Genomic DNA, 18721 nt, shown 5'->3' on the forward strand with positions numbered 1-18721 from the left:
TTCATAGTTATCTCAGTTTTGTATGTGTAACTGTCTCTGAAAGAAGCCAAATATAAGCATAGGATAAAAACATTAGTAACTAAATATTTGGAAAAAATAATAGCCTAACACTGTCACTGATTTTAGGTGTCAAATCTGTGGGCTGCTAAATATTCACAGAAACTGAACACCTGTAAATCTTTCCTTACTCGACCAAATGAATGGAATCATTGTCTGTATGAAAATCTCTACAAGAATCTAAAAGGATGCACCCAAATTTCCTATGTCAAACATGCAAAGAGATGCATAATAAAACACAGTACATGAAGACTTATTACACAGCAATTATCCTTAATTGTGGCTTGATTCCTACCTATAGAAAAGTAAAGATCAGGATCTATAATAGCCCATGACGGGTATAATTTTTAAAAAGAGAAGTGAGGTCCAACCTCTGGACCTCTCCTTACAAGACATCCCTGCTGTGATATGAAGGAGACAGCTCTAAAGTGGTCCCCAAGTGACAGGTTTCATGAATCTGCTTGGTTGGCCTTCTCAAAAAAAAAAAAAAAGCCAAACTCTCTTATAATTAAAGAGCAATGGGGGCAGAAAACAGAAGCAGTACATGGAAAACCCCCCCACAATTTTATTTATCTATCTTAAAATACCTAATGGACACAAATCACTCCAAAAACACACACCATTTTTAATGCTTTTCATTGTAAATTGCTTACATACTTAAAAAGAATTAGGGCAACAACTGGCATAGTTGTTCTTTTCTCAATAACTTTGACAGACAATAAATGCTCCCCCAGATGTCATCCTGGATCGCACGGTGCACATTCATCTTACATATTTGTCTCTGGGACAGGTGGCAATAAATTAGTTCCCTGCTTTAATTTTGATGGTCAGACAGGCAGACAGGCATTTATTTTACAGTGGATTCTTTTTTGTCAGCATTTCAGATTATTAGCTCTTTTGCAGTCTTACCAGAACTAAAGCGCTAGTTCAAATTTCAAGAATATCAGCAGTTAGTTCATATAAAGGTCAGTTTCCTTAGTTTCATCATACTCCATTATATTGATCTATATTATGGCCACATCTTGTGGGACTGTGAGCTTACTTCTGCTTCACCATGAGATCTTTTGTAAGGTATACAGTGGGAAAATGTGACAAATCAGTATAGATCAGCTTGTGAAACCCTGTTAAGGTAAGTTATGCAGAAAATTGGACTGATGCAGCAGTTACAGATAAAATCCACTAAAGCCCAAGGAAATGAATGACATTCCAACTGTACATGCACCCCTCCTAATTATAATTAATCCAGGGTGGGAGAACTTCAGTTATTACCTAATATATCAAGGCACTTTCTTCAAATTTTGGACTTTTTTCAGTATAAATGCTAATTTAACATTCTGGATAAAAAAGACCTTTAATGTTTAATATTTACATAGGGAACTTATATTTCAGATATTAAGTCAGTATTAATGCCTGCTGAAAATAGGTTTTTCAGTATCCAACAAAGGGGTTCAGATATTCTCAATATCAGAAAAAATGTAATTTTTAGATTATCTGAAACAGCCTCTGCAATGACAGTTACAAATTCATCTTTATTTATTACCATTGTGGTCCATACTCAGGAAGAAATCCTTGACCAGAGGAAGTTAACTGACTTTATTGGACCCAAGATTTCACCATGTCCATTTAATAGTGTGTTAGTTAATAAGTACTAGATTACAATACAGAGGTCTCTCAGGCATGCTTTACCCAAGCCAAAGAGACTGCAGTATTATATCATCAGTCCCAATTTCAAACATTCTTTTCAGCTGTTGAGTTTCTGTTCACCATCTCCCTATTCCAGAAGTGTCCTTGATCCTAATCTGTTGGGTAGAGTGAAGCCTTTTTCAAAGCACCACTGCAGCCAATGCAAAAACTTTCATGTTTGGAGATAAGTGTACCTGCTAAAGGGAAGCAGACACAAGGACACCCTTAAGGGAAAGGCCATGGCAGGGGGTCAGACTAGATGATCTTCTCAGGTCCCTTCCGACCCTAGAAACTATGAAACTATGAAATGAGGTATGACACTAGTATGAAGTGGATTCCTGAGCTGGAGGGAAATGGTGAGTAGCAGTGCTGCTACATACTACCCTAGCTTAATGTATCAAAAGACCTAGTCAGACCCTAGCATGGCACATCTGTTGATATTTTTATGAGCACACAATATTTTTATGGAAAATTAAACAAACACAAAATGTATCAATGAAGAGTCAGACCAGGAGCTGCCTTCATTTATTTCAAGAACTGCAAAATGAAAAAAAATAGCATTTGTATTTGTCATTTAATACAACAGGCACTGAAGACACTATAAGGTCACCTGACATGAAGGAGTGGTTAAATGTGGGCATGTAGTGGAGGAGTACAGAGGGCAGTAAGAAAACAGCTCCACTTGAGGCACCTCCTGACACAGAGCCAGCTGAAACACACCCTGTTCCCTTCCTGCATGAGACCTCATAACCGTTCCACGTCAAAAGAAAAGTTCATCTGTACAGATCTCTGTTTATCCCCATTTCACACAGACCTGCTGCCATTTACTGAGAATTGCTGACAGCCACTGGGCCTATACTTGCACTGGAGCTGCATGACTGCCATAAAAGCACAAATGACAATTAAAAGCAGCAAGCATCCTGCGCTTGATCTTGAATTAACAGAATTCCCCCCCCTCCCCCTGACCTCCAGGAGATCAGGATCATGCCTTTTAGTAGAGCAGGTTAGAACCTCTATTATTCTGTCTGCCGTCACACCAACCATTGGACCTATTAGCAAGCATATACGTAGGTGTGGGGCCCACTACACACATACACATTCACCAGGTAATTAGAAGTGTTTAAAGATATCAACAATGTATCTAGAGAAACCAGTACAACTGAACAAGGTGTGCAAATCATGTTTTATCTTACTTGATAATGACATTATGCTACACACTGAGTAAAAAAGCCCCTTATGTGAAACACACCACCTTAACGTTCCTAGATTTGGACACATTGTATCAACCCTTTTATCATATCCTTTTGAAGCAGATGCTGGAGAAGTTATGCTTAAAGCAGAGGATTTACAAAAGGAATCAACTAGAAAGAAAACTGATTAAACAAACACACGCATGCACACACGCACACATGCACGCACACAGATAATGTGAAAAGAAGATAATGGGAAATGAAGATAAAAATATAACGTGGAGGGATTGAAAGAAATGTAATGAAAGGAAAAAGTGCTCAATCCTCCTGCTGCTGCAGTCAACAGGAGTTTTGACATTGACAGTGGGAGAAGAGTCCACATCCCAATTTGGAAAATTTAAAAGGACTATAGGCATTTGGAGTTTATGCCTAAACTGAACTCTTCTCTCTGCTGGAAATTAGGTTATTCAGGAGCAAACAGTGTCTCTGGAATGGAAGAGGTGCCTTATACCAACACAATAGAGTAGATATAGGGTGCAGGTTACTGTGCCTGTTCCCCTATACCCAGATCTCCCTGACAAGTTTGAAAATGAAGATGTTTGGAGGAGAACAGGCAACCCAGATACCATGGGTACAGCATTTTTGTTTAAATATTCTATGTGAAACATTGATCCCACACTATATTAATTCCTATGACACGTGAAAACAAATCTATTTAAAGTAAATTGATATTTTTGTTTTTGTAAGACGTTATATTTACTCACCAACAATCTTTCCTCTAAAAGCATTCTGACACTATAATTCAGAAACTCTCATGAAAAGTCTTAATACATAAATGTACAATAAAATCCATTTAAAGATCTAGATTTAAACGCTATACCTGATCAAATACAATATATTGCAATAGACACACATTCCGTGTTAAAATGGGGTCTTTTACTATTAAATTACATTTTTAACTTTTTTCCAAATAAATTATAAAAACTTTTGCACTATGAAAGCTCTCAAGCAAAATTAATGGTTTTGTTTTGCAAATTAATTTAGATATTAAAAAATTATATTTTCAACCAAGATCTCAGTTACTCAGATTAAATATTAACCAAAAGCTGTCTTCTGCTTAAATAGAATTTAGCCTTTGAAGTGTTTTTATTAATCTCTTCTGATGTAGGTGCTTGAAATTCTATGAAAGTGCTGCTGCTACCAGTTCTGTGCATCACTTACTGTAATTTATTTTCAGAACATAATTCTATTTATAAATGAAAATCCTATTAAAAGAAGACAAGAAAAATTAGTCCTAGACTTTGCATTGGTAGAGTAGAAACAAAATGAGCGGCCTAACCTGAAGTGACATTTACAAATTACCTGTTAATTTAAACTGGGTTGAAGGATGACAGAGTTTAGTCGGACTGACAGGAAGTACCGAAGGAATGACAGTTGGGCCTGTAGTGGTCATAAAGCTCCTGTAGCAAGCACATTTATCTGTGTTCTCAGGGAAAAGCTTCCTGTGTAGTAAATAATATATTTGTAAAAATATTTACTTCTTGGCAGGCCAGTGAGCAAACATTTTATGAAGCTGAAAACTCCCCTCCCTCTTTTTTCATATGGGGGGAAAAGATGCTTAAAAATGGCTTTCTAGCTATAGTCACATGACTGGCTCATCTCCCCCTAAAGCGAAACCACATGATTTTCTTCCTAATGATACCAAGACAAGAAGTGACAAGGTTTGTATCCTTCAGTTGCTTCAGGATACCACTTGTGCCCTACGACCAGTTCCTTTGTTCAACAGACATTTTTTGAACAGACATGATTATATATCAAGGCCACACCATGCCAAACATTTATATATATAATACTCCCCCCCTCCATTGCTTTTAAATAGTTATGAGAAAAATCAAAACAAAGTGTAGATTGTCATTTTTTTATTTTTCTAAAATTTTTGTAAAAGTCAAAATATTGTTTGAAAGCAGATGCTAAGAACATCTTCTGAATTTTAAGCTTTCTCTGAGAAAGGGAATTTTATACCCTACTTAAAACACTACTTACCTATAAATGGGATATCTGTAAGTCTTAAAATAATCTAATAAGAATAACAACATCACTTTAAAAATCTGTCCATCTCATGGATTTATTCCTTATGAATGCTAATAGGAATGGTACACATGTAAAGAGTGAATTACACACAGCAATTTTTATAGCTTTTCCCACATTCAAGATGTTCTTAGCCTATTTTATCAAAAAATTGCTTTATTTTTTAATGTAAGTATATTATATATATGTACATAAATTACCATACAGAAAATTTGCAATTTTAGATATTGGTTCATAAACAAATCATACTAAATGTGCTTATTGTACTTGCTAGAATTCACTGGCTTGATGCAGTCATGGACACCCCACGCGTGTCTAATCCACAGTTCTTCATAACTGTCTATGAGTCATATTGTAACAAGTGTACTACTCTGCATTATGCATACTCTACATCTTGAATAAATCTGCACTTACCTTGGGGTAAAAAGCCTATGCTGATATATTGCAGCTGGATATAATTAAGAACACATCTATCAGTTCTGTAAAGAAATGTATATAGTATTAATCTGTATGCTACTGGGAGCAATAGTGTGCTAGTAGGTATAGAGCAAAAGTAGACTTGGAAAATGTTTTCATGTCCAGCATAAGGGCATGAACATTCCTAGACCCCATCTCAACAAAATTCAGACACCACTTATATTTTAGTGTTCTGGCCAAAAGCATTGCCCTTCGAAGTTCTGTTTCCAAACATGGAAGCATTAAACACAATTGGCACTGTTATGCCAAGTTTATGCTGAGCCATACTCTGGGTGCCATCAGTAAGCAACAGGCATTTTAAACCTAGCTTATTTCAGATTTTTTCATCTCAGCAGAGGATATCTGATTTTGTCTGTTTTAAATAATGACTTGAAGATGGTGTAATTTTACACCTAGAGTACAAAAGATTTTCCCTATTAAATAGCAGAGTATAAATTTTGGAAGAAGAAAAAGTCTTATCATGGAAGAATAGTAAAATAAGATCTACTGTATCATTATTTTTGAAATTAGATACTGCACCTTAGTCAAAAGATCCAAATATAGACCAGGCTCTGGTCTGTAATAAGTCTCTGATGAAAAATGATCATACATTCTATTTATAGCGCCCAGGATGGCTCAATTAATACTTTGATTTTCTCTTAGAACATGGCTCAAGAGGCTACTGCAGCAGATGTAGTGAAGAGCTTGTGAAGCTGAATGTCCCATGAGAGGATGACTTACTAGAAAAGAGTAAACCCAAATAATAGCATCTGACTTATTACATTCAAATTTGCATATATATCTCCCCAACAAAAAGGAAAAGGGTTGCCACAGACCATCTTGGGATCACCAAGTGAGCAATGTTCAAGAGAGGAGGGAAGGAGCTCTTTTCTTCAGTTTTGTCCAACATCAATGAGAGAAAAGAGAATGCCCTCTCCAGAATATATTCTTGTTCTCCATGGTCTTAAATATTCCTTTACTGTAAAACTCATATTAATGCCCTTATACAGCATATCAAGGACATATGATAATGATAATGATCGATAGTATTTTAACACTGCACAAAGGCCATGATGTCAAGGCCATTTCTTCATTAGAAAACAGGACTATTGATTATTAACTAGAGACATGCCAGAGTTTAAGAAATTAATAGGCAGATTACCCAACCATCAATTACCTACAGAAGTCAGGTATCTGGGCCCAAATTAATTACTCAAACTTGGTAGTTGAGGTGCAACTGTTCACTGTTCAGCATTACAATTTTGCAATTACTGGATAACTTATTTGGTGCCACCTCAACAACTTGCATGCAGGGGTGGGGAAAGGGAAGTCAAAAGGAGAAGACCTCTGAAAACCAAAATATTTCTTGGTTGTGGTCTGGACACTCATGTGGAATTCCAAAAAATCACCTTTAGTGAGGCAAATGACAGGGGATGTATTCTGTCCTAAGTAATGCTACATTTGTGATCCAGACACACACAGACTCTTTTTGTGGAGTGATGCCCCTCACTGTTACTGCACAAAGAAAGAGGTCAGTTTGAACTCGTCTAACTAAACAACTATTCTTTTGTCTCAACTCTGTATCACTAATGCCTTGATGACCACTGGTTGAGAAATCAGATGGCTATGGGTTGTCTGTCTTGCATGGTCTTAGTTTATTATCCACTGCATGTTCTTTCAGTCTATAATACTTTTGTGTTCTTACCTTTCAAATAAGAAAAATGTGTGGTTCCCTTTGTTCCCAATGAATCTTACTGCCACAGGTTACAGCTGAAACCAAAGAAATTAGTGAACTCAGGGAAAGGAATAGATATTTGTATAGATTACGGAAATATCCTTGTCTTATTTTAGGCAAAAAATAGAAGAGATGTTAATGTGCTTGCTTCAGAGTATAAAGCAAACTTGGTCTAACGGAGATTAGGAAAAGACTTTTCCTCTGGGCCTGGTTTTCCATAAAACACTATGAGATTTATTTCACAAGCCTCTAAAACATCTGGTAGTGACCAATGCCTAAGGCAGGTGTAGGTATACAATATATCGTTTTGTGTTTGAGTGTTTCCACTTTCCTTTTATAGTTTTACTGCTTTTCTTAGGATGCCAACTATCATTGACATCATTATTTAGCAAATTGTTCTGCTAAATAGTATGCCACTGATAGAAAACATCAGAATTGTGTACCCTTGACTCTGCTTTCCAGAGCTATAACCTTATTACTACTCTTGGCCAACTTACTCTATCATGATTTCCCCCCCTTTTTTTAAGCTTAAGATTTATCTCTGTTCCAGGCGGTAATCGATACCAGTGGGACAGGAAGATGAAACTTTAGTGAGATGCAGAACATAAAATAAAGCATGCAACAAATTGCAATGACAAGGTTTTGATGGTAGCTTTTGTTGTAGTGAAATTAAATCCTTGACCATACAATGCCAAGAGAGCTACGCTAATATACCAGAGGCACTCTTGTTAAGGTGATAGAGGGAGGATGGTTGTTAGATCCAGGAAAGTTCACCAGTTGTGGCTGCACCCATTTCCTAATCCTGAGCTACCTGAAATATAATACAACATGAAAAAGTACCTAGGGAAGGTAAAGTAATTTGAATTTCTAATCATGATACATATCTAATTGCTGTTAAAATAAATGACAGTGGTACTTAGGGAACTGAGAGCCCAAATTCTCTGGGTGGGCTATGTTCCTACCAGATTGTAATAGAGCCACTGCATATAAGGGTTGCCCAGTAGTCAGTGTGCTAAACTGTAACTTCTGGAATGCAGGTATCTTTCAAATTAGTTGCTGAGTTAGCGTCACATACCACATAGTGCCAGAGAGTTAGTAATTTGACAAAGATGTGCCATGCATGTAATTCAAATCCAAGCTGGATCTTTAACAGGTAAATGCCATCAGATGACTTTCAGAAAATGATCTGCTGATCTCAGACTATTCCATATAGAAATCATAACTGCAACTGTTACCCTTCCTGGGAATCTCAGAAAGTTCACAGACTGAGGGGGCATGGACACTAACCAGAAAATTTCAGCACTGTCAATCTAGGACTTTTTGAAAGCAGTAGTTCACTTTATTTATAGTACGGCTCCCCCTATCTATGCACTATGAGATCCTGGATGATGAGCAAATTCATGTCACTGAAGAGAAGTTGTGATAGGCTCATTCCCTACTAATCATGTCAGGCTTTTTACATAGGTATATTAAGGGGAAGGGGAATTCTGTATGGTACAGGTGTTGAATGTAATAAAAAGAGATTATTTTTCATTTTAATAATGTATTTTTGTTTATTTAGGGAAATAACTACATTTTCAAGCTTAAACTCTAAAAAAACTTCTCACCAAAACAGCTTATTGCTCCTCCAGTGCTTGATTCAAAAGGGAGTCTTTCCATTGACTCCATAGGTCCTTTGGATGAAATCAGGGATAGTTCCAGGGGGAGGTGAGGTGCAGTTTCCTGTCCCTTCCCCTTTCAATTCTTCCTCAGCTTCAGCCATCTGCAGGAGTCAAGGGCCTGATCCTAGTGGAACCAGGCTACCTGGACCCTTTTTCTGAGCTGAGAAGTTAGGAGGGCAGGCAGGGTACAGAGTAGGTGGGTGTACAGCATGGGTGATGAGTGCTGTGCATGGCGGCAGAGCCCAAGCTAGGTAGAGGAGGTCTGTTTGGTGCCAGGGAACCAGAGCAAGGGGCCTTTGCAACTGCTTAGCATCACCAGCTGGGCTGGCTATAGGCTATAACCTGCGTTCCTTGAAGCAGTGGTAGATTTGGCTTGTATTCCTCATTCAGCATGTTCTGCGGTCTCTGCAACCACAGCAGCTGAGGACTCCCTCTCTCCTTCCCTCCAGCCACAGGCAGCCCAGGTAAGAGGATTGTGTTCTCTACCTTTTCCAGGACAGACCCTCTTGGCTTGCCTGTCTGAGGCTTCCTTCTGATTCTTGCCAGAGGCTTTTGCCAGTGCCAAGACCCTTCACACATGTGGGAGAAGCAGTCTGTAGAGTCCAGACTTCAGGAGGCACCCACCTTTGCTCCAGGGAGGACTGTGCACGGGGATTGGACACCCAGGCAGCTGCTATGACTTCCTTGGGATACAATCAGGGAAACTTAAGTATAGTACATTCTTTGCAGTTAGAGAGGATCCCCTTGACATTGCTCTCTCTCTCTTAGGAAAACCACCAGGTGGCAGCCAGCCATGCTTGCTGAGTCGGGTGAGGGCCTTGACATATTTTTTAAATTGTGATGGAGGTGAATTCTTTACAGTTAAACATTGGGTTGCCTTATTATTATATTATTTTATTTTATTATACTATAATGAGGATGATGTTATTTAGATATTTCCTGAAATGAAAGCTAAAGATCTTTATTAAAATGCCTATTAAATGTGCTGATTTTCATGCTGATGTTCATCTGCTAAATTCAGTGTGAACTGCTAGATCCTTACATTTTTAAGAACAGGTACCTTATTCAAGTTTGTAAATAGGGACAATGGACCCTAATGTTAAGTAGTCAAATTTGAGTATCTTGGCTTATACGTGCTCCTGAAATGGGAAATCAACATCTAGTACAAGGAATAGCAAACACAGGCTTGATCTTACTCTAGGCAGGGGCAATGTAGAACCATATCTTCTCCTGAACAATTGAAAAAGAGTGGGGGGAAAGATAAAAGAACAATGCTGTGTATGTGGGTGTATATGTTCCTAAAACCAGGCAATACAGCCACGTTATTTCTCCACAGTAGGTTCCTTATAGAACAGTAATTTTCAACCTTTTTTAACTTGCAGACCCCTAAAAAATTCCAAATGGAGGTGTGGACCCCTTTGGAAATTTCAAATGGACATGTGGGCACCTTTGAATTGTAAGTGTGGGTATTCACATTATTTTGATTGATCACAGTCATCGTTTGTGGACTCCTTAGACCAGGGGCAGGCAATTATTTTGGACACAGGGCTGCTTACTGAGTTTTAGCAAGCCATCAAGGGCCTCATGACAGGCAGCCAGGGGCAGATAAATATAAATTTTATAAATTTTTTAGGGGTCGTGTGGGCTGGATGGAATGGCCTGGCGGGCCGCATCCAGCCCATGGGCCGCATCCAGCCCATGGGCCGCATTTTGCCCACCCCTGCCTTAGACACAGTCTGCAGATGCCCCGGGGTCTGTAGACCACCATCTAAGACTACCTTCATATAAGGATGATATTCCAGTGTAATGAGAGGAATTCTAGTGGAATATCATCCTTATATAACTGGACTGCTAGAACCTGATACATTTACAGAAAAGGGTAAAGGCTCGGTACTTTAAATTTGCCTTATGGCACTAGCAGCTGAGGATTCACCCAAAACAAGAGATTTATTTGTTTCTTTGGGGTCATTCTAGCCAGAATTGTACCAGAGCATGATATATTTCAGTACTATTGACCAAAGGTTCCTTGACGGTCATTGTCTCTTAGCACAAGATAAAGTATTTCTGAGAAAAATCAAACACTAAAAAAAAGAGGAGGACATAAAGCCATTTGTGTCTTCCTCTCCTGAAATACCCAGGAAATGTTCTGGCTCATGTACTGTCCAACCCTTCTGCTCATTAGAGGCATAACTGGCCAGGTATGTGCAGTTGTATCTGTTTGCCCCTCACCCCTCCCCAGCACTCTGCATCTTTCCTGCTCTGGATCCAGCAGAGTAAAGGCCAGAGCAACTGAAAATGTTAAAATCAAAACTGAATGTTTCTCTAAGAGAAGCACAGCTACTAGCCTTGAAGTAGAAATTGATTCCAGAAAGGCCTCTGATCTGTTCTGCACAAGATCAAATCAGACGATCACAACGGTCTCTCCCCTTCCCCCCTCCACCCGCCTGACCTTAAAATCTATGGACATGGGAACAGGTTGGGGAACTCCAGGCCTATGCAATTAACCGTGCATCTCTTCATTTGTGAGTTATCCATGGGAGTCCTATGAAACATTTCAAAGATTTCTGCCCCACTTTTTTTTGCCAGTACCTAGTTACCAAAGTTGGGAGGCAAAACACCCATGTTCTGTCTTGTCTGGAGAACTAGGGCACTGTAGTACTGTCATCAGACAATTTGCACACTGATGTCCCAAGTTATTTGTAATCTATTTAGATGTTTCTTTTCAGGCTGTGAGTCATTGGTGTTTATGCTCAGAAGGCTCTTTAATCCATCTTGAAGTGAATCAGCCCAACTAGCTTGAGGCATCGATAGCTAGGTTCTTTGAAGCAAGGTCTAAAAAAAAGCAATGGGGTTCTAACAATACTACGTTCTAACTCCACCATATTAGAGCCATCCAGGTGTCCTGTGACAGGAAAATGCTTGTTTTTCACTTGCTTTCCTTTGTCTTTTCCTCATTAATCATTTTTGGATGCTTCTGTAATAGAAAACAGATACTGAGCAAGGAGGGAGTGCTGTTACCACAGACCCCAATAGCTTTCATCCAGGAAATGAATGAAGCAAAGATCCATTACTGACCCCCAAGTGTACCTCCTTGGCTCGCACTTGCAGGGAGTCAGTTAGGAAGGCCAAAGCAGAATGGAACTCAGGCTGGTGACAAAAATTAAAGACAACAAAAAGTTCTTCAGGTACACAGGGATCAAAAAGAAGGTGCAGGGTAACATAGGACCCCAAAGGACAGGCTAGGGCAATTGGTGACAGATAGGAGGGACCAAGCTGAACTCTTCAATGAGTTTTTTGGCTCTGTGTTCCTGAACATGGATCAAAACAAATCCCCCAATTGCATTATAGATAGGCACAGGAGGAACATCAGCCCACCAACAGTCAGCACTAACCTAGTAAAGGGACACTTGGAGGGGCTGAATGTGTTTAAGTCAGCAGGCCAGGATTATCTTCATCCAGGGGTGCTGAAGGAATCGGCCAGTGTCATAGCAGAGCCACTGGCATGACTGTTTGAGCACTCATGGTGCTCAGGGCAGGTCCCAGAGGACTTGAAAAGGGCCAATGCGGTCCCTATTTTCAGGAAGGGGAGGAAGGAGGATCCAGGTAATTATAGTCTTACCTCTATCCTCGGGAAAACCTTTGAAAAAATTATCAAGGATCACATTTTTGGGAGCCCAGAAGGAAAAATAAAGCCAAAGGGCAACCAGCATAGGTTCATAGCAGGTTGATCTTGCCTGACTAACCATGTTTCTTTTTATGACCAGGTCACAAAATGCTTAGATGCAAGAGTCGAGGTAGATGTCATCCACTTGGATTTTAAGAAGGCTTTCGATACAGTATCTCATCCTGTTCTCATAAACAAACTGACTTCATCAGCGACTTGGATGAGGCTGTGGAGAGCACTGGTCCAAATTCACAGATGATCCGAAATTATGGGGTACAGTAAACACACTAATGGGAAGGGATCGAATCCAGGCAGACCTGGATAGGTTGGAAAAGTAGGCAGAAAAGAATAGGATGCAGTTCAACAAAGACAAGTGCAAAGTGCTGCATCTAGAGAGAAGGAATCACCAAAACACCTACAGGTTAGGGGATGACCTTCTCAGTAGCACAACAGCAGAAAGGGATCTCGGAGTTATAGTTGACTCCAAGATAAATAGGAGTCATCAATGTAATGAAGTAATCCGTAAAGTTAACCCCTCTCTATCATGCATTAACAGGTGCATCATGAACAAGTTCATGGAGGTGATACTTCCCTTCTATGCGGCATGGGTCAAGCTGCAGTTGGAGTACTGCACCCAGTTCTGAGCGCCGCACTTCAAGAGGGATATGGATAACCTTGAGAGGGTCCCAAGAACGGCCACTCATGTGGTTAGGGGCCTGCAGGTAAGACCCTACGAGGAGAGACTGAGGAACCTGGATCTCTTCAGCCTCTGCAAGAGAAGGCTGAGAGGGATTCTTGTGGGCATTTACAAATTCATTGGGGGCGTAGAGGGGACAGCAAGAAATAGGAGATGCTCTGTTTACCAGGGCACCCCTTGGAATAACCACAAACAACGGGCACAAACTGACAGAGAGCAGATTTAGGTTGGACATCAGGAAGAACTTCCTTACAATAAGGGTTGCCAGAATCTGGAATGGGTTTCCAAGTGAGCTGGTGCTCTCGCCTACCTCGAAAATCTTTAAGAGGAGATTGGACAAGCACCTGGCTGAAGTCATATGACTCCAGCACTCTTTCCTGCCCAGGCCAGGGGGTTGGACTCAATCATCTATTGAGGTTCCTTCTGACCCTAACAACTATGGAACCATGACCCTTCTTTTTTCTGTTCTAATTTCTTTTTTGACCAGTGAGAGTTTAAGATGAAAGCTCTGGCATCTCCTATGAACCCCAGGAAGTCCAAGCTGAGATAAGTGGTTAATATATGCTTTTCTGTATTTGCTAGTAACCCTAGAATCCTTACCAGATGAAATCTTGGCCCCAATATGCAGCCTAAGGAGATATTTTGGCTTTGTTCTGATTAAGATACCATCTAAGTAAATATGCATTTTTAGTACCATTGGGCCTTGAGGGATGAACAACTAGTCTTATAACCACAGTAAAAATCTTTAGGATGATGTACTGGCTAAATGTCATTTACCAGCTACTGGATTGGTGCCCCTTTCCAGGAGCTGAAGTATTTCCTGTAGTTTGGATTAAAATGCTGTGGAAGCCTTAGCTAATATTTCATGTGTATTTAGAAGGTGTCAGAAAAGGCTCTCTTTAAAATAAAGGATGTTGATGCACAAGGTATTTTATTGGATCAACTGCATAGTTGGGATAGAATTAGACATGCTTTTCTGTGGAAGACATTCTTCTTCAAGGATTCTCCTAAAGGGACCAGAAGATGAATATCTTGCATTTGAAAGCTCATCTAACTCTATCCCAGCTATGCAGTCTGTCCAATAAAAGATAAAATCCAAAGAAATCTTTGCCTCTCACATAATTCCTGGACCATCACAGCTACATCACTACTATTTCAGGCAACCATAAAGAGATTTATGAACTTTGGTTTTAAATGATGGTATCACCTAGTAAAACTAGGGGACACAAATAGGAAATCTTCCAAGACTTTCTCACAGGGTAAAAACAGGTGTTGGATTTCTCCTAGGATAAAGCCTTTTTCCTGAGGATTCTACAGGTGTGCAAGCCAATTGTTCCCCTTTAAGTACCTGTGAATTATCCAAGCTAACACTTTTCCCAGAACAATCAATTAACAATTGAGTTAATTGCCATTTATTTCAGGGACAAACTAGGTATGAAAAGGGCTATGTCACTCCCAGGTTTTGACTGGAATCAATCAGAAGCACCTCAAGTGGGATGTTTTTACCCTGACTGGCATCATCTCTAAAGGACAAGACCCTACATCAGGATTCCCAAACAGTGTGCCACAACAAACTAGAGTGCCATGGCAGCAACAGAAGTGGGCTGGATCAGCCCCTTGGTGGGTGGGCACCATGTGGCTGCAAGGAGTCCCTACCTGGTAGATTCTGTGCAGCTGGATGGGGCCCCTGCCAGGCACGTTCCAGGTGGAGGGATTGAGTCCTGGTCAGGCAAGTGTAACATGCAGGATCAGGCCCCAACTGGGCCAGCTCCACACTCTGCGATTGGGCCCGTAAGTGAAGTGCGCCACCAATTTTAATCTAGAAAAAAGTGTGCCCCAGATATCAACAGTTTGGGGAACACTGTCCTACACTTTCTTATGTCCTCAAGATAAATTTTCTTATTTCATAAGTTGTTTCACATGTGGAATGTCTGCACTGCCTTTTGTCCCTTTATCACCCCACTGAGCACATTTTAATAAACTGAAATAAGTAATGATGGATGAATGACGCACTAAAACCTTTACTTCTAGACTATCTATTCACATGCTTCTTGAAATAAAAACAGACAGAAAGTAATTAAACTGAGGACTAAACAACAGAGAGATCATTTTGTGGGGGGGGATTCTAAACAACTTCTCTTTATAGAACATGGACAGCATATTCCTATGACGCTTGGTTGATATTCAGAATGACTTTTTATTGAGTAGCAAAATTATTAGATGAGTAGAATCCTGTATACATAATAAGAGCACAATTTAAAACTGTCCCTGGGCTAATTTATGAAGTACTAAATCATTGGAAACATTTCCCCCTTTCTTAAAGAGGCACAAGGTTGTTTTTTCAGCTGGTTTTGTCTATTTTCGTGCCTTACACATTGATCATTGCCTGGTACCAGTTAGCTAAATGCATAGGGGAAAATAACTAACTATCTGAGAGATGAAATGAAATTACACACACACACACACACACACACACACACACACACACTCTTCCTTAGCGTGCTTCATATTTTTTTTCTAAATAAATATTCTGAGAATTCCCTTTAACTAGTGCATAAGTCAATACTGAATAGAGTTCACAGAAACTAAGCAACTTGTACAGGAATATAATTAATGCAAAGCAGCTTTGTAAATAAATGTTTGTGACTGCCCTAGGTCACGGCTTGTAAATCAACCAGTAAAATGTTATTTTAAATATTTTACTTATCCTCTGTGGGAGGTACAGAAAATGCAGAACATTTCCAATGCAATACTAAAATATGGCCATTCTGAGACTGCCATTTTTATTTCTATGATTCTGTTTGTGAAAATATTACTGCTACTAAGTTCAAATAGGCAGATCACAAAGCACATTACAAAAGAGGCAAACGTAACTAACCCTGCCTTCTGTCTGACTTCAGACTAGCATAGTTAAGTACCTCTCTATCCCCATTTTATTGATGGGACCTGAGGCACAGATGTGAAATGACACCCCAAAGTCACCCAATAACAGGACTATGCATAAAACCAATGTCCCCTGAGTCCGTTTGGCATGCTGTCTCCAAGATTACCTTGTCTTCCCATTGGGTTGGTCATCAGGATATTGCCTTATTCTAATAGGCTCTGATTTATGTATAGAAAAATGTTTTAAAGTTATAATTTAGTCCCAGAAATTTTCTCTATGCCCATGGCAACCCTTTTCAGTTTCAGATTTCTCTAAAGGAAAATAATCTGAATCTGATGGACTAGTCTGGCAATAGCATTGTCAGATATAAGAACAGGGGTTGGCAATGTTTTTGGGCAGAGTGCCAAAAACACCCACAACTTGTAAGATGTTAGTATGCCAGCAGGGAATGGTGGGGGAGCCACAAAGGGCTCGATCCTTGTTGTGGCAGCACAGCCCTGGCTCCTTCCCTGCCATCCGCCCTGAGGTGTGCACACCAAGCAAAATGCCTTTGCTCTGGCACTCACGCTGGGAGTGGCCTACCCTTGTATCAGAGAGTTCTTTAGTTTTTTAGTCTATGTCATTCAAAAGAAGCCAGACAAAAGATGTACCACCTTGCTAGGACCAACCAGGTGGGTTGGCTTGGTTAGTAAGACAAACACAGAGAAGTAGAAACACTTAAAAAATATCCTGGAAAAGGAAAAAATCAAGGGCTTGTTGCTTGCTGATGGACAGCATAACATCCAGCTTTCCTGGAAGCTCTTGCTGACATGTTAGTATTTGGATTGGGCAGGAGGAAAGATCTTCTGTTGCCATGCTTTTGTTATGCCCACTTTTGATGTACAGGGCAATTTCCAGCATTGTTGTGTGCCTACATCCTGGGCCTTTTTGTAAATCAATCATTTCTAAAAAACCTAAAAATAAACAAACACATTATAGTTATAGTTTGTAACTGCGCTTGGTGCTTTAATTTTTTTATATTATACTATAGAATGAAAATGCAGACCTGATGGTGCCCAACAGAGCTGCCTTATTGATCAGTACAAATAGCTTAAGATTTCCCTCCCTTTTATATTTACCAGGATTTCAGCAGCCCTGCTCCTTAGCAAAGAGTTTGTTAATATGCTTTTGTCCTTCATAAGGGCATACTGTATTTCCCTGTCCATGCATCTTTGACAAGTGCTAAAACCCCAAAAGCAGCATGGTTTAACATGGGGGGGGGGGGGTATAATTACTTCAGTGCAGTTCTTATTTGCCTGTCACCTCCTAGAACTGGAAGGGGTGGGGTGGGGGGGATATTTTATTCTTAAATTAGTGTTGACAATTACCAGGATAACTTGAGGTCCTTCAGATATGCTGTCAATAGGTAGTTGCCTGGCTATATGAAATTTTTCATATCTGTCAGCTAAAGTAGAGATCTGAATGCAAAATAAAACTCTCAGAGATACCACTTGGATATTTAACACTCCCTGGAGGACATAAAGCAATGAAATATAAATACCATATTTTCATTTGACACAGATAGTCTTGCTCCAATATTGTGTGTCATTTAAAAGAGAGTGTATCCATTTTCCTTAGACCAACGCATCAGGCCTAACTAGATGGGGCCTCTTGGTACAGTTCTTTCCTCTGCAATGCTATGGCACATGCACACTACACTCCTGGGGTAATAAGCCTGTTGCACTGTGTCTTGCACTCACTGCAAGCATTGTTGCAACAATGCCTTGTAACACCTCCCTACAAATTCCCTGCATAAAACTCTTCCGCCTCAGAGCAGATGAATTATAGTACTAGCAGTCAGAGGTAGTATCTCAGGTATTTGCTACACTCATACACACTGTTAATGCGGCAATATACTTGGACTGGGTGAGTACTTAGGGTCAGAGGAGGAATTTAGGATCTATGGGTATATTTGGTTTGGCCACGGACCAGGCAGTTAGAAAAGGTCCCAAAGCACAAACACCCCTCTATTTAAGTGAAAGTGAGGGTCTTATTTCACAGATTGGAGCAGTGGCTGGCAGGAAGAGAAATGTTCTCTCAGTCTTATGTTGGGAGAATTTGTTTTACCTTTATAGAACCTAAGTACTTCCAAACAGGAAAAACAATCTTATGACTATTCCCCCACGCTGCCCTGGGCTTGATGTTAGCCCCCATTTAAATCCCTTACTTTAAGAGCATAATTATGCATCTGAGCATCCTAACCTTACTCATAGGAACAAATTTAATTCAAAATAAGCTACATAACACTGACAAAATTTCTGTCAACGCAACAAAAAAATAAGAACATTATTGAAGCTTGTACATATCAAAGTTTTCTAGCCCTGAACAAGCATGGGAAAACTTATAAGCATCGGTAATATCCTCATGAATACCTGTGATAAGTGCCATTAACGTAAAACACCGAATGGAATTTGGCATGATGAGAGATTTAAAATTTAGACATGCACTTGCCACATCTAAAAGTGTGCTGCAGAGAATGTATTTTTAAACCATATTTTTTAAAACCAGCCAATTCAATGCCTTATATTTTGAGTTTTAATTCCAATCAAGCTAATTTCAAGTCACAC

General features: G+C 39.7%; 1 long non-coding RNA gene across 2 annotated transcripts in view; it reads right to left on the minus strand.

Moving 5' to 3' along the window:
- Positions 1 to 2042: 2042 nt before the first annotated feature.
- Positions 2043 to 18721, minus strand: part of LOC109286813 — a 36668-nt gene continuing 19989 nt past the window's right edge. Inside the window, exon 3 of one of the 2 annotated variants that reach the window (XR_002094687.1) lies at positions 2043 to 2277. This is a non-coding gene — a long non-coding RNA (uncharacterized LOC109286813). Of the gene's footprint in view, positions 2278 to 7178; positions 7245 to 18721 lie in introns of those variants that run through there. The other variant, XR_002094686.1, reaches the window with a different exon arrangement.

This window comes from Gavialis gangeticus, unplaced genomic scaffold, assembly GCF_001723915.1.
Source record: "Gavialis gangeticus isolate Ggan-Ray unplaced genomic scaffold, GavGan_comp1, whole genome shotgun sequence".
Taxonomy (NCBI): domain Eukaryota; kingdom Metazoa; phylum Chordata; order Crocodylia; family Gavialidae; genus Gavialis; species Gavialis gangeticus.